This window comes from Capra hircus, chromosome 8, assembly GCF_001704415.2.
Source record: "Capra hircus breed San Clemente chromosome 8, ASM170441v1, whole genome shotgun sequence".
Lineage (NCBI taxonomy): Eukaryota > Metazoa > Chordata > Mammalia > Artiodactyla > Bovidae > Capra > Capra hircus.
Window position 1 is genome coordinate 46,779,047 of NC_030815.1, and position 14,299 is coordinate 46,793,345.

At 38.7% G+C, this 14,299-nt stretch overlaps 1 protein-coding gene across 13 annotated transcripts in view; it reads right to left on the reverse strand.

The window, feature by feature from the left end:
* The window catches only part of TRPM3 (transient receptor potential cation channel subfamily M member 3), a 608,518-nt gene that overhangs the window by 289,085 nt on the left and 305,134 nt on the right, over positions 1 to 14,299 (reverse strand). The gene's annotated exons all lie outside the window — the stretch shown is intronic.

Sequence of the window (14,299 nt, forward strand, 5' to 3'; positions counted from 1 at the left end):
TATAAATAAAATTCTATAAATACATACAATGACATATATATATATATATAACTAAACATTTAGATGGGCTTCCCATATGGCTTAGGTGGTAAAGAATCTGCCTGCAATGCCAGAGACCCAGGTTCTATCCCTGGGTCCAGAACATCTTTCGAGAAGGGAAAGGCTACCCATCCCAGTATCATTGCCTGGAGAATGACATGGACAGAGGAGCCTGAAGGATCTCAAAGGAGTCCATGGGGTCTCAAAGAGTCAGACATGACTGTTCAACCATCATGTTATATCTTTTTTAAAAATTATATAAATATGCTCATTTAAATCTTTGTTTCATTATATCAAGATTTCGTTTCTATCTAGAAACAACTAGAATACTTGGCAAATGCACTGAAAAGCCTTTTGCAATGCATTGCTGAGCTGGCACGAAAAGAGAGAATATTCAGATATCTAAACAAAGTGGAAGCTGGAATCTCAGGAAGTAAGGAATACCAAAGGAAGCTTTGGCCTTGAGGCTTTTTCCTAAACCCTGGAAGACCCTAAACAGCTGTTTTAATAGCTTAATGCAGTATGGGGGGCATAAGGAGAGACCCCCCAGCTTTATGCACGGGGTCTCTCTTTAAATTCTCCTCTGGTTATTTATAAACAAAAGTGGGCCCTCATACAGATGTTGGTCTACGTCTACATTCTCAGTGTGGTCTGAGAAACATCAGAGTATTTAACGTAAGTGGAGTAATGGCTCCAGATCACTGGCAGAGGCACATGCAAATTATTTGTGAAGGAATGCATCATCAATCCAGGTTTCAAGTAATTCTCTTGGGAAAATAAGCATTTCATTGTAAAAGATATTACAAATTACATAAGGAGATAAAGCAACATGAATGAGAACCAAAAGACACAATAGGTAGCAGAATAAGATCCTCAAAGACAGTAAAATGCTCTGACAGAGAATATAAAATGACTACATTTAATATATTAAGAACATAAATGAGAAAGCTGAATATATGAATAAAGAAAAAGATTATAAAAAACGATCACATCCATTTGAAAGAGTAAAAAACAGAACTTCTAGAAACTAAAATGTAAAAATTTAAATGAGAAATACAGTGGATAAATGCAACTATAAGATCAGACATTCTAACTGTCAGTTCAGTTCAGTTCAGTCACTCAGTCGTGTCTGACTCTTTGTGACTCCATGAACTGCAGCACACCAGGCCTCCCTGTCCATCACCAACTGCCAGAGTCCACCCAAACCCATGTCCATTGAGTTGGTGATGCCATCCAACCATCTCCTCTGTCGCCCCCTTCTCCTCCTGCCCTGCATCTTTCCCAGCATCAGGGTCTTTTCAAATGAGTCAGCTCTTCGCATCAGGTGGCCAAAGTATTGGAGCTTCAGCTTCGACATCAGTCCTTCCAATGAACACCCAGGACTGATCCTATAGATACAGAGAAATAAACCAGATGCAGCCTAGAAAAATCGGAGAATTAGAAACACAGAAGAAAATGTGATAATTTTATAGGAGGTAATCAGAATTCTAGATAGAAATAAAAGAGATAACAGGCAAGAAACAATACTTGAAGAGATTTTGGCAGGGAATTTCTCAGAATTACTAAAAGATTCCAATTCTCAGATTCAAGAAGTTCAATGAATCTGAAGCAGGATAACTAAAAAGAAACCCCATCCATACATCAGTCATAGAGAAGACCAAAGGGTTGGGGTGGGAGAAGCATTCAAAAGGAGCTAGAAAAGAAATACTGATCACCTACAAGGAAACAGGCACTAGAACGAAGGCTTATTTCCAACAGCAACAATGGAGGCAAGAACAGTGTCTTCATTGTGCAAAGAGAAATTTGTCAGTGTAGAATTCAACAAAAAGTATCTTTCCAAAAATAAGATCATTTTACAGACATTTTCAGACTACTAAAACCAAGTATTTACCTCTAGTAGACTTCACTGAAGGAAATTTTAAAATACATGGAGCAGGCAGAAGTTACATGATCCCAGATGGATGATCTGGGATACAAGAAAGAGTAGTAAATAAAGATATTAGCATAAACAGAGTAAATTTTAAAAAGCGTTAGTTGTAAAATATAAAGTGATAATAGTGTCTAATTTATGGTGGAAAGGGATAGAATAAAGTGCTGGATAATATAGAAAATAAATTAGGAAGCAATAATGAGAATTAAAGTATTCTAAAGTCTACATATTGTGAGAGAAAAGTATTAAGTTTGGGAACTTGTTAAATATTAATGTTGAAGCTGCATAACAAAAAGAATAGACTTGCATGTAATCATATAAGCATGTCCAGGACATGACAATTTATTGTAATATTTTTTGGATCTGGGAGATCCCATTACCATAAAAATCTTAAAAATTATATGTTATTCTTTTGTTAAAGTATATTTTAAGTATATTTAGTTGAAATGTGAGGCAAAAACATACAAAATAGGAAAGTAGCTTGATAAATTAAGCTGCATCATCAAGAAATACCAAAGAGCTGGAGTTTACCATTTATTGTACATATACTAGAAATATAAAGAAGTAGTATTAGAATTTAACAAGCTGATTTTATATTGATTTGATCTACATAGCAAAAATTAATTCCATAATAGAAAGAGTAAAGGTTGGCAATTTTAGCTAAGTATATTATATTAATAGAATTTTATCATATATCAACAGAATTTAACTAGAGTTTATAATGTGTGAAATAGGAACCTTGGGGCTGCAGAGAGGGTACTACAGTGGTAGAAGCAAATATAAATGTTTCTTAAATAAAAGTTTTAAAAATTATCATTGTTATATTTGTTTTCTCATTGAGTGACTGTTTATAAGAAGGCTACCTATATAATGGACGCTATGTTTTCTGTGCCTAAACAGTGAATTTCTGCTACCTAAGGAGTCATAATTTGGGAGCTTTACTAGATTAAATTTATATAATTTTGACTAATTCTAGAAAGGGATACTTAGTCAAATAAAGTAGAACTGAGATTCAGAAGGCTTCAAAACTATATAAACCAAGAATGTTCTGTATGGGAGATGCTAAAAAACTGCATTTCCAGTTATTCAATAACCTCATATCTCAACATCACTCTCTTATTCCTTCAAAAAAACAAGGATCCATATTCTTCTAAGGTGAGATATAAATTACACTTCTAAATATAGAAAAACGTTTACGTATAAAGATTCTTCTAAAATTATATGCCCTTCCAAGCCTAAATAGTTGTTTTAGGCTTGTGATTAGGATTATCGCTTTTTGAACTTCAAGATACCTTACTGAGTGTCCCCACCTGCATGTTTCATTTAGCCATGTAAATAATGTGATATTCTGAGCCACAGGGAGTATCTGGGAACAGATACACCTATATTACTAACTCAATGTGAAGAGAGACTACAGCCATACTAAATTACTACAGAGACTGTGTAATAATTTTCATAGGCTTAACCTACCTAAAAAATGCATTCTGGAGTTCAATTATTTACAGTAATTAGTAAGAATAACTCAAATATGTTTTTAGGAATAAGTCTCACTTGGTAAATAATTCGCTTTGGAGCTTCTAATGTTATATATACAAGTTACCAATAAGGAACCAAATTTACTGATCACATGAACAGTTCACTGGAAAGCTACCAATTTAGTGAATATTTTAAAATTCCTTTTGAACTAGATTAATCTTTTTCCTAGTTAGGAAACCAAGAAAAGCTTGTTTATGACCACAAAACACTTGTTCCCCAGTTAATAAGTGCTCCAGTGGAGATGCATGAATGACCTTAGATCACCTTCTCCCTAGCTCTCTATCTTACAGAGGAAGAAAGGAAGGCCTGGGTAAGGTCCTTTTGTTCATAAGCTCTCTTTCCATATTTCGCCTGGCTCTCAATATTTTAGCTACTGAGAAAAACACCCTAAATTTACAACCAAATCCCTTGTGTTCCAGACACATATATGCTGTGTGTAAATTCACACTCCAGGTCTCTCTGACGCCAGGTCCTTATTGTTGACCTCGGAAACATAATAAATGCCTTTTCTCCCCTTACGTCTCCTTTTCCTTTACCTATAACCAAGCGGTCTGCGAGTTCTAATGACCCATTTTTCAAATCGTACTCTCAGCCAGGCCTTTCCCTCTATTGCTTTAGTTGCTATTTTAAGAATAAATGCTCTTACGAGGCTGTCAGTATGTGTCATGACAACAGTCCTCACGGCTTTTCTAACCCTGTGTTCTCAATGAGACACCAGCAGGCGACTCCTATCCCCAATACCTTTTTAGTAATACTATTTTTCAATTCAAAGGGTTACATCATATGTAAACTCCCATTCTGCCTGTCGTGATCTCCACAATTTGGCCTTACTCTACTTATTTAGAGGCATTTCCCCTACTCTTTTCTGTATTTGGTTAATGCTATTCCTCAAGTCCTGGAAAACCCAGTTTCTCCCCTTTCATCTACATAAATCATTCTTGTCTTTCAAAGGCTCTTATTGACTTTTCCTTAGAATGCAAGCTCATGTTGACACAGTATAACTCTCAGTGAAACTCAGTATAATATACACAGATATTTTCCCCATCGTCTCTTACATGTGTCAGTTTTATCTCCTCATTTGCAAGATATCTGAGAGGAGGGATCATGTGTCACCTGACCTATGATTTTGGATAATCCTTTCTCTCCTGGCTATGATGTAGCTACAATCTCAGAAATAAAAAGGAGTTTGGAAATATCTTAGCAATCATGGGAACTAGAAATCATCTGTTTCAGTTCTTCTGCCTTAGGCATGAGGACACTGAGACCCAGGGAAGTCAAGCGACTGGAACATCAGAATTATTAATAGTTATCTACTAGTTAACCACTCACCCAATCCATTATTAAAGCTACTGTTACAGCGGAAACTCTAGGTTGAGCTGGGCTCCTCAAACTTTAATATGCAAAACACATTTGCTGCTGCTGCTAAGTCACTTCAGTCATGTCCGACTCTGTGTGACCCCATAGACAGCAGCCCACCAGGCTCCCCCAGGCAAGACACTGGAGTGGGTTGCCATTTCCTTCTCCAATGCATGAAAGTGAAAAGTGAAAGGGAAGTCGCTCGGTTGTGACCGACTCTTCGCTACCCCGTGGACTGGGGGAACCTCAAAAATTCAGGTTCTTATATAATAGGTCTGAGGTGGGACTTGAGGTTTTGCATTTTTAACTAGCTCCCAAAAGGGACCACATGAGTAGAGAGAATTACAACTTTTTCCCAGACCAAAGATTCTAAGTGGTGTGTCTTGTGTTTATCACTGGGCCAAAGGCAAGGAAGAACACTTTAATATTTTACATAAAAATCAAAGAGAAGAATGGAGGAAAAACTGGAAAATTACTCAGGCCATGAGAAATAGGAAAGTGCAGTCATCAATAAGCTACTCAGTTCCAACTACCTGATTCTTTTTCACCAGGACTAATTCTTATACAATGGAATCCATGATTAACTACATTATTTATGTTATCTATCAGCCCACCTCTGATTATCTAGAAGCTGATAATTAACACAAATACTAGGTGTCCCTCTCCCTTTAATGTTGGCCATTACTTTAGATTTATTTTGTCCTTCTCTTGGAGAATAAAAGATCTTTTAAAATGGAAGTATTTAAATGAATCAATCCATTACCTTTTGTCATGTTTTTGTTTAGCAGCTCAAGGAAACAGTTAAGGATACGAGGGTAATTAAAACTAAGGGATAAAAGGACATTTTATGATTACTTGGAGATTCTAATTTTTAAATTATATTCTTATATCCATAAAAATCATGTTATTCAGTAACCTCTCTTGGAACTGTATTAATAATATAACAGTTAATTCTTGTGCCAAAATCAGCAGCTTCAGGTTCATAAATGGTTGTACCCAGAGCAATTAATTCATTCCTGCTAAATGGTCAATGTGATTAGAAATTAGGAGCTATTTTGGTTATCAAGGTAAGCAATTTTGACTGTCTTGTGAAGTCATTAGTTGCTAAGGGGTCACCTTACAAATAACCAGAAATCTTCCTAACATGTATACTAAATTCTGTGACCTAGGCAGTACTCTGATGCAGTGATGCATGCTCCCATTTACAGGTTTCCCTGGACAAGGCATGGCAAACCACTCCAGTATTCTTGTCTGGAGAATCCCTATGGACAGAAGAGCCCGGGGGGCTACAGTTCATGGGGTCACCAAGAGTCGGACACAACCGAGCGACTAAGCACAATCATGTGCAGCAAGACATTCAAGCATCAGATACTGCACTGTAAGTCATCTGATCAGTTTGAGACCCTCTCTCGTGAAATGAGGGTAATCTTGAACACCACATAGAACACTAAAGAGTAAATTGCAGGAAAGACCTGGAAGGAAAACCAACACATGGAAATTAGACTACAGGCACTCACAAATGACTTTTGCACCACACGACCTACATAACTTGCCTTTAGCTCTTTAATGTACCTTTCAAAGTAGCCCTTTGTGAGTTATCTGGGGAGTGACTGGTACAAGTTCTAAAAAGTACCTATCCAGAGGGAAACTGCTATCTATATCTGCGGCCACCAATCCTATCCTTCTCCTTCATGCCTTTAGTTCCCTAATTTTAATTTCTAGAAATAAATTGAGCTCAAATGAGTTATCTACACCAGTACTAACATCATTAGTGTCCCTGCCTGACAGTAGACAGCCTGTGTGATGAGCTAATGAGATTTTAAGAAGAGTATCTAAAGAAAGCACTATGTAAAACAGAAGTTCCATTTTAAATTATACTATTTGATCTCTTCCTAGGTGCTTTGGAGGCCAATGCATACAAGCATGATTTTCACAAGAACACTTTGAATTCCAAACCACAAACTTACAAACGAAATTTTGTAAGTAAGTCTATAGTGGCAAATTTGAGTTTTTGTTTTGTTTGAGTGGCAGACGTAACTAAAAATTTGGGTAACTAAAAATTTTGAGTTTTTGCTTTTTCCAGTTGTTAAGTTTTTTTGCTTTGTTTGTTTAGCAGGTGATTTCACTGCAGTTTTTCCTAAAGGCACTCTAACCTGCTCCATCACTAGAAACGATAACTATTCACTTGTCAAAGCAGAACTCAACTTTACTACGGCCTCACTGCATTAAACTGGGAGGGAAATCACAGAGTTGCCACAGATCAGACAGCATTCTTCTCTTCAAAACACCGAGGGTGGTGAAGGCTGAGTGGAGAAGCAGCCGTCACTACTTAGAACAGGCTGGGGCTGTTTAATTAGAAATAATAATAATTTTCTTTAGAATTCTGAACTTGACCCATTGTGGAGTAATTTGTCTCTGGTTTTAAACTAAAGTTTTACTCACATCATTTTGCCCAGCTTTTAAATGAAGAGGTAAAATAACTACAGGACAATAAAACTGGTTACACTTTAGGAAATGGTAAATGGCAAATCTTTCTAACCCTCACTGAGAAACCATCTTCAATTCTGAGAAATAATCAATTGGTATATTTCAGTAGTACTTTCTCTGAGTAATGGAACTACTACAGCTAAACCTATTTTAATAGTATTTTTAATGCCTTTCTTCTGAGCATGTAGTGGGAAATTTGCCCCATTTTCCTTCTATTGAGAACTGTGACAAGCATCTTTTCACTTTCTAATTCTCTGTAGCCCCATTTTAAATGAGTAGTTTTGATGGAAGTTGTGGCCAAGGAGAATATGTTGCATCAGACTCCTGAGACAATTTTGCTGATATCAGCTTTCCAAGTCCATGGAGCCTTTGGTTTTGCACCGAGTGTTTAATGCTTATAGTGGTTTAATGTGTGAGCTGAACCACTAGAAAGAAAGATCCCTAGAAAGAAAATATTTGGAATGCAAATGTGAGGTGTCACTGTTATAGGAGTTTTTGTTTGATTGACTCACAAAATTTTGGGAGTGAAAATGCCATTGTAATTTATTCTATATTGCTTTTAGGATTCTTCAGTATTAGATAACAGGTGCTCCAGGTGATTGACGCTGATAAGCTGAAACTAGAGGTTTAGAAATAACATAAAACTTCACTGAGCATATCGCCCAGTTGCAGGGGAGTACTCTGCAAATTTTCTGCCAGAATTGCTTTTGTGTAAAATTTTCTAGACCAAGATGGGTTTCTCGAGGAAGGTTAGTTCTTACTTCTGTATAGGCCTATGATTAAGATCAGAAGTTTAAATGATACATTCTAACCTTATTCCCAGTTTCTGAAAGGTTTTTCAAAGGTGCTGCCAATAATCTCAATAGTCTAGAAATTTCAAGGTGGAACATGGAAAGCAACAGAGCAATTGCAAAACCCCTCAAAAACTACACCATGCTGTACAAAGCTGCTTAGTTAGCTATAGTCCAGTGATGAGGCATTTTGTTTTGTACTGGGATTTACTTAATATATTTTGTGCATGTCAATCGATGATTCTCATTTCAAATCTCCATAATGCAAAGAAAGACAATTTTAAGACAAGAAGATTTAATCCTAAAGCATTTTAAGAGTATAAGATTGTAGATGTCATGTTGCTGACAGCATGCCCTTCCCCGGACACACACGGAGCATTATACCTCCTCAGTCTCACCTATTCCCTCTCACACCCTCACCTTAATGCTCAGAATAGAAAGATTGCATCCTGGCTGACTCAATACTTAGAGCTCTAAGTGTGAAATGAGGCATAGGAATAATTCTCTAAATTATATGAAAACTGTAATAAGGGGCTCAACTTGATCTAATAAGCAGAGTGAATACCAAGGGAAAACATGAAGAGAATTATGTAGGTGACTTGAGAAGTTTAAATACAAGTCCTTAATTAGGTTATACTTACCTGGTCCGTAAGTCAGCTCAGCATTAATTGGAAGAGATGATTAGTAAGCAAATAAGATTCTAATTAAGTCCAGCACTGCTTCCTTCTCTAAATAATTTAATAGCCTCAGCCCCAGATATGCAGTCTTTGAGAAAGGACCCAACATCTGCTGTCAGACCATCTTATTATTGCTACGTCAGTTATAAAAAGTTGCCTGGAACCTAGTCTAGTAAGAAAATGCCTAAACCAGGGCTTCAGTATCTTAGAACCTTCTTTTGTCCCCGAGTTCTGATATATGAGGCATTTGAGTGAACTGCTAGGTCATTTAATCCCCAGGAATGGACGTTTGGGGCATGCAGTTTGGTAGGATGTGGCTTGGTGTAAAGAAGAGAGGAATGCAACTCCTTCATTCACTGTTAGCTTTGCACAAAACTTCTTTCTGTGCCACAGTTTCTCTCTCCATAAAGTAAGAGAGATGCTGGTCTCACTGCTGTTTCACTGGGGTTTGTCAAGCCTGAGAATTAGGGACAGAACAGCGAAAGTACTGGGAAGGTCTTGGATAATAGTTCCATTAACCTAGGATATAATTTTATGAAGAACTCTTTGTGCTCACAGCTTTTGAGTTCAGTTAACCTCAACAAATACTAGTGATCTTATAATTCTACTAAAAAATTTTCAAAACCCTGAGAAAGGAACTGGGCTTACCTTGAGATTCAGGTGGTAAAGAATCCACCTGCAATGCAGGAGACCTGGGTTTGATCCCTGGGTTGGGAAGGTCCCCTGCAGAAGGGAAGGGGCTACCCATTCCAGTATTCTTGCCTGGAGAATTCCATGGACTGTATAGTCCACGAGGTCTCAAAGAATTGGACATGACTGAGTGACTTTCACTTCATTTCTTCATAGGAAGGAACTAGAAACATATAGTAACTAGCTTCTTTTCAAAACATCTACTATAGTCTGTACCAGGCATACAAGACAGAGAAGAAAAAGATTTGATGGAGAATCCTAAGGATCTTGAGTCCAAAAACTAGCTTTGTCAAATAACTGGGTGACTCTCAGAAAATAATTTAACTTCTTTGGGCTTGAGTTGCCTATCTGTAAACTAGGTAAAGAGATTGGTATCATTTAGTATCTTTAAGGTTGGCTGAACAGTAGAATAACTGAGCTAACTTTTCAAACACTTTGGATGTCCAGGTTCTGCCCCAGACCTCTGGGAACGATTCTGGGCATGGGCATTGGTGGTGGCCCCACAGGTTACTCTGAGCCTCCGAGTAGAGAACCACTGCATTGATCGCTCATTGTCTTTGGTGACCAAAGTTCCGTGACATCACGGTGTGCTATCTATGCAGTGACACAGATGCAAGCGTGAGAGGTGGTTCTCACACAGCCCACCACATTTTAATAATGAGTCCCTTTACTGCAACTGACTCTTCCCCCAAACTACGGCACCTTCTGCCTCGTGCTGTGTCCAGACCACGCTGGCATTTTGACCCAAGTGCGTCAATTTGGGTTGTCTTGAGGGGAAAAGTTAACATTACACCTTATTTCTTTATTTTTTTAAATAATGAAGGTCAAAGTTAACCTGCCCTCTAGAATTTTTTGACCACTTTGTTAACAATCATTCCAACTTTCAAACATTGTTGTTGGGAGAAGGGGACCAGAGACATATTAAGTTAGTTGGCCTGTTTCACTTCAATCTTGGTGAATAATTTAACCATGCCTCCCCCATCTGAGGATTGGCACTCTTAGACAGTAGGTGCTGATTTTTCCCTTTGACAAACTGCACGTCAGTTTGCTGGAGAGAACAAGTGGTAAAGAAGGCACATGTCTGGGTGCTCAGTCAGTCACTCTTTTCTGACCCTTTGGGACCCCGTGGACTGCAGCCCGCCAGGCTCCTCTGTCCATGGGATTTCCCAGGCAAGAATAACGGAGTGGGTTGCCATTCCCTTCTCCAGGGGATCTTCTGGACCCAGGGATTGAACTTGTGCCTCCTGCATCTCCTGCATTCTCAGGCAGACTCTTTACCATTGAGCCACCTGGAAAGCCCATTAAAGAAGGCACAGGGTAGCAAAAGATGACTGTCCTGCCTGATAAAACAGGTCATCTGCCCTGTGGATAACCCCACCCCTTTTTCCAGACAGGAGAACCAGAATAATTCAAGGCAAGGGCAAGGGCAAGGTGGGGCATGTGGTCTGTAGTATTTCAGGCCAAGGTAAAGATGTAACTATCCCTGCCTCGGGCTGGCAGTACTTTGGTGGGTTTTGTGAACAACTTCGTGGGAAGTCTCACCCTCATGTAGATACTGAGCACTTCCCAGGGAGGAGATGGCAATCCATTGTTGGTTTCCCATCCACTGAGGGTTGGGGCTGTCATTCATGGGGAAGGAGTACTGATTTCCTTATCCCTGCTGAATGACTTCACTTTCATTTTATACTGGGTCCCACAAATCATGTAGCTGACCTTGCCTAACCTGACTGCCAAGAGACAACTCTGAATTAGATACAACTATGTGAGCCCATGGGGAGAACTGTCAAAGTTCAACGTCCTTATGTGTTCACTCTCCTGGAACAGAGTAAAATATCTAGCTGCCTCTTGAAGTTTTTCTTCAATTCTAAGTATTACATTATACACATATTGTATATTAGCTGTGTGACATGGGGAAAATTATTTACATTTCTGTGTTTTAAAATGTCATTTGTCATATAGGAAAAATAATACTAATGTCATAAACATGAAATATATAAATAAATATAAATACTTGGCACAGCACTGGGCACAAGGTAGATGTTTAATCAATTTTAGTTGAATAACAAATTCATTATTTTTTATAGACCCTGAAAATCATTGCAAAAGTATTTTGATTAATACTTTGAAGGACACATGTTCTAGTAAATATATTTGGAGTACCAATCTCCAGGGTTCTTAGAAATTTTAGATTCACTAAAAACTCTTCAGGAGGGCAAAATTTTTAGGTAGAAGAAAAACTGTATGATGAGAAGGAATCCTTATTGCCAAATTCAGACTTAAATTGAAGTAGGGAAAATCACTAGACCATTCAGGTATGACCCAAATCAAATACCTTACAATTATACAGTGGAAGTGACAAGTAGATTCAAGGGATTAGATCTGATGGACAGAGTGCCTGAAGAACTATGGACGGAGGTGCGTGACATTGCACAGGAGACAGGGATCAAGACCATCCCCAAGAAAAAGAAATGCAAAGAGACAAAATGGATGTCTGAGAAGGCCTTACAAATAACTGAGAAAAGAAGAGAAGAGAAAGGCAAAGGAGAAAAGGAAATATATACCCATTTGAATGCAGAGTTCCAAAGAATAGCAAGGAGAAATAAGAAAGCCTTCCTCAGTCATCAGTGCAAATAGAGGAAAACAATAGAATGGGAAAGACTAGAGATCTCTTCAAGAAAATTAGAGACACCAAGGGAACATTTCATGCAAAGATGGGCTCAACAAAGGACAGAAATAGTATGGACCTAACAGAAGCAGAAGATATTAAGAAGAGGTGGCAAGAATACACAGAAGAACTATACAAAAAGATCTTCATGACCCTGATAATCATGATGGTGTGATCACTGACCTAGAGCCAGACATCCTGAAAGGTGAAGTCAAGTGGGCCTTAGGATGCACCACTATGAACAAAGCTGGTGGAGGTGATGGAATTCCAGTTGAGCTATTTCAAATCCTAAAAGATGATGCTGTGAAAGTGCTGCACTCAACATGTCAGCAAATTTGGAAAACTCAGCGGTGGCCACAGGACTGGAAAAAGTCAGTTTTCATTCCAATCCCAAAGAAAGGCAATGCCAAAGAATGTTCAAATTACTGCACAATTGAACTCATCTCACATGCTAGCAAAGTAATGCTCAAAATTCTCCAAGCCAGGCTTCAACAGTACATGAACTGTGAAGAACTTCCAGATGTTCAAGCTGGATTTAGAAAAGGCAGAGGAACCAGAGAGCAAATGGCCAACATCCGCTGGATCATCGAAAAAGCAAGAGAGTTCCAGAAAAACATCTATTTCTGCTTTATTGACTATGCCAAAGCCTTGACTGTGTGGATCAGTATAAACTGTGGAAAATTCTGAAAGAGATGGGAATACCAGACCACCTGACCTGCCTCCTGAGAAATCTGTATGGAGGTCAAGAAGCAACAGTTAGAAATGGACATGGAACAACAGACTGGCTCCAAATCAGGAAAGGAGTACGTCAAGGCTGTACATTGTCACCCTGCTTATTTAACTTATAGGCAGAGTACATCATGAGAAACGCTGGGCTGGATGAAGCACAAGCTGGACTCAAGATTGCCCGGAGAAATATCAATAATCTCAGATATGCAGATGACCCCACCCTTATGGCAGAAAGTGAAGAAGAATTAAAGAGCCTCTCGATGAAGTGAAAGAGGAGAGTGAAAAAGTTGGCTTAAAGCTCAACACTCAGAGAACTAAGATCATGGCATCTGGTTCCATCAACTTCGTGGCAAAAAGATGAGGAAACAATGGAAACAGAGACTTTATTTTTGGGCTCCAAAATCACTGCTGATGGTGACTGCAGCCATGAAATTAAAAGACGGTTGCTCCTTGGAAGAAAAGTTATGACCAACCTAGACAGCATATTAAAAAGTAGAGACTTCACTTTGCCAACAAAGGTCCATCTAGTCAAAGCTATTGTTTTTCCAGTAGTCATGTATGAATGTGAGAGTTGTACTATAAAGAAAGCTGAGCGGCGAAGAATTGATCCTTTGGAACTGGGTGTTGGAGAAGGCTCTTGAGAGTCCATTGGACAGCAAAGAGATCCAACCAGTCCATCCTAAAGGAAATCAGTCCTGAATATTCATTGGAAGCACTGATGCTGAAACTGAAACTTTAATACTTTGGCCACCCAATGTGAAGAACTGACTCATTGGAATAGACCCTGATGCTGAGAAAGATTGAATGTGGGAGGAGAAGGGGACAACAGAGGATAAGATGGTTGGATGGCATTACTGACTCAATGGACATTAGTTTGAGTAAATTCTGGGAGTTGGTGATGGACAGGGAGGCCTGGCCTGCTACAGTCCATGGGGTCGCAATGATTTGGACATAACTGAGTGACTGAACTGAACTGAACTGAGAAGGAATCTTGGCTTTGTCCATCATAAGAGGCACAAATGCCACACCCATAGTAACTGTCTAATTGTTGAGGTCTGCAGTGAATAAAGTGGAGGGGATGCCAGGTAAGAGTTCATTTTCTGTTTATTAGAATAAGCAGATGTAGGAGGTTGATGTAATGTGGAAGTCAAAGTGTATAATTTGGTGGTTTGTAAGCCACATGTCTCCAGTCACTGTTGAGCAGGTGTCCGCAGTGCTAGCCTTCAATCTGTGACTGTCACTAATGCCATCTTACGTAGCCTAGAACTTCGGTGGAAATATGTAGCACATCTTTGGATTCCCAGGAAATAAAGGTAGCTCCTTCACTGCCCTATCACTATGATTTTCATAAATATATTGAGCACTGGCTGTATACCAGGTAATTTTATATTCTTTCTAA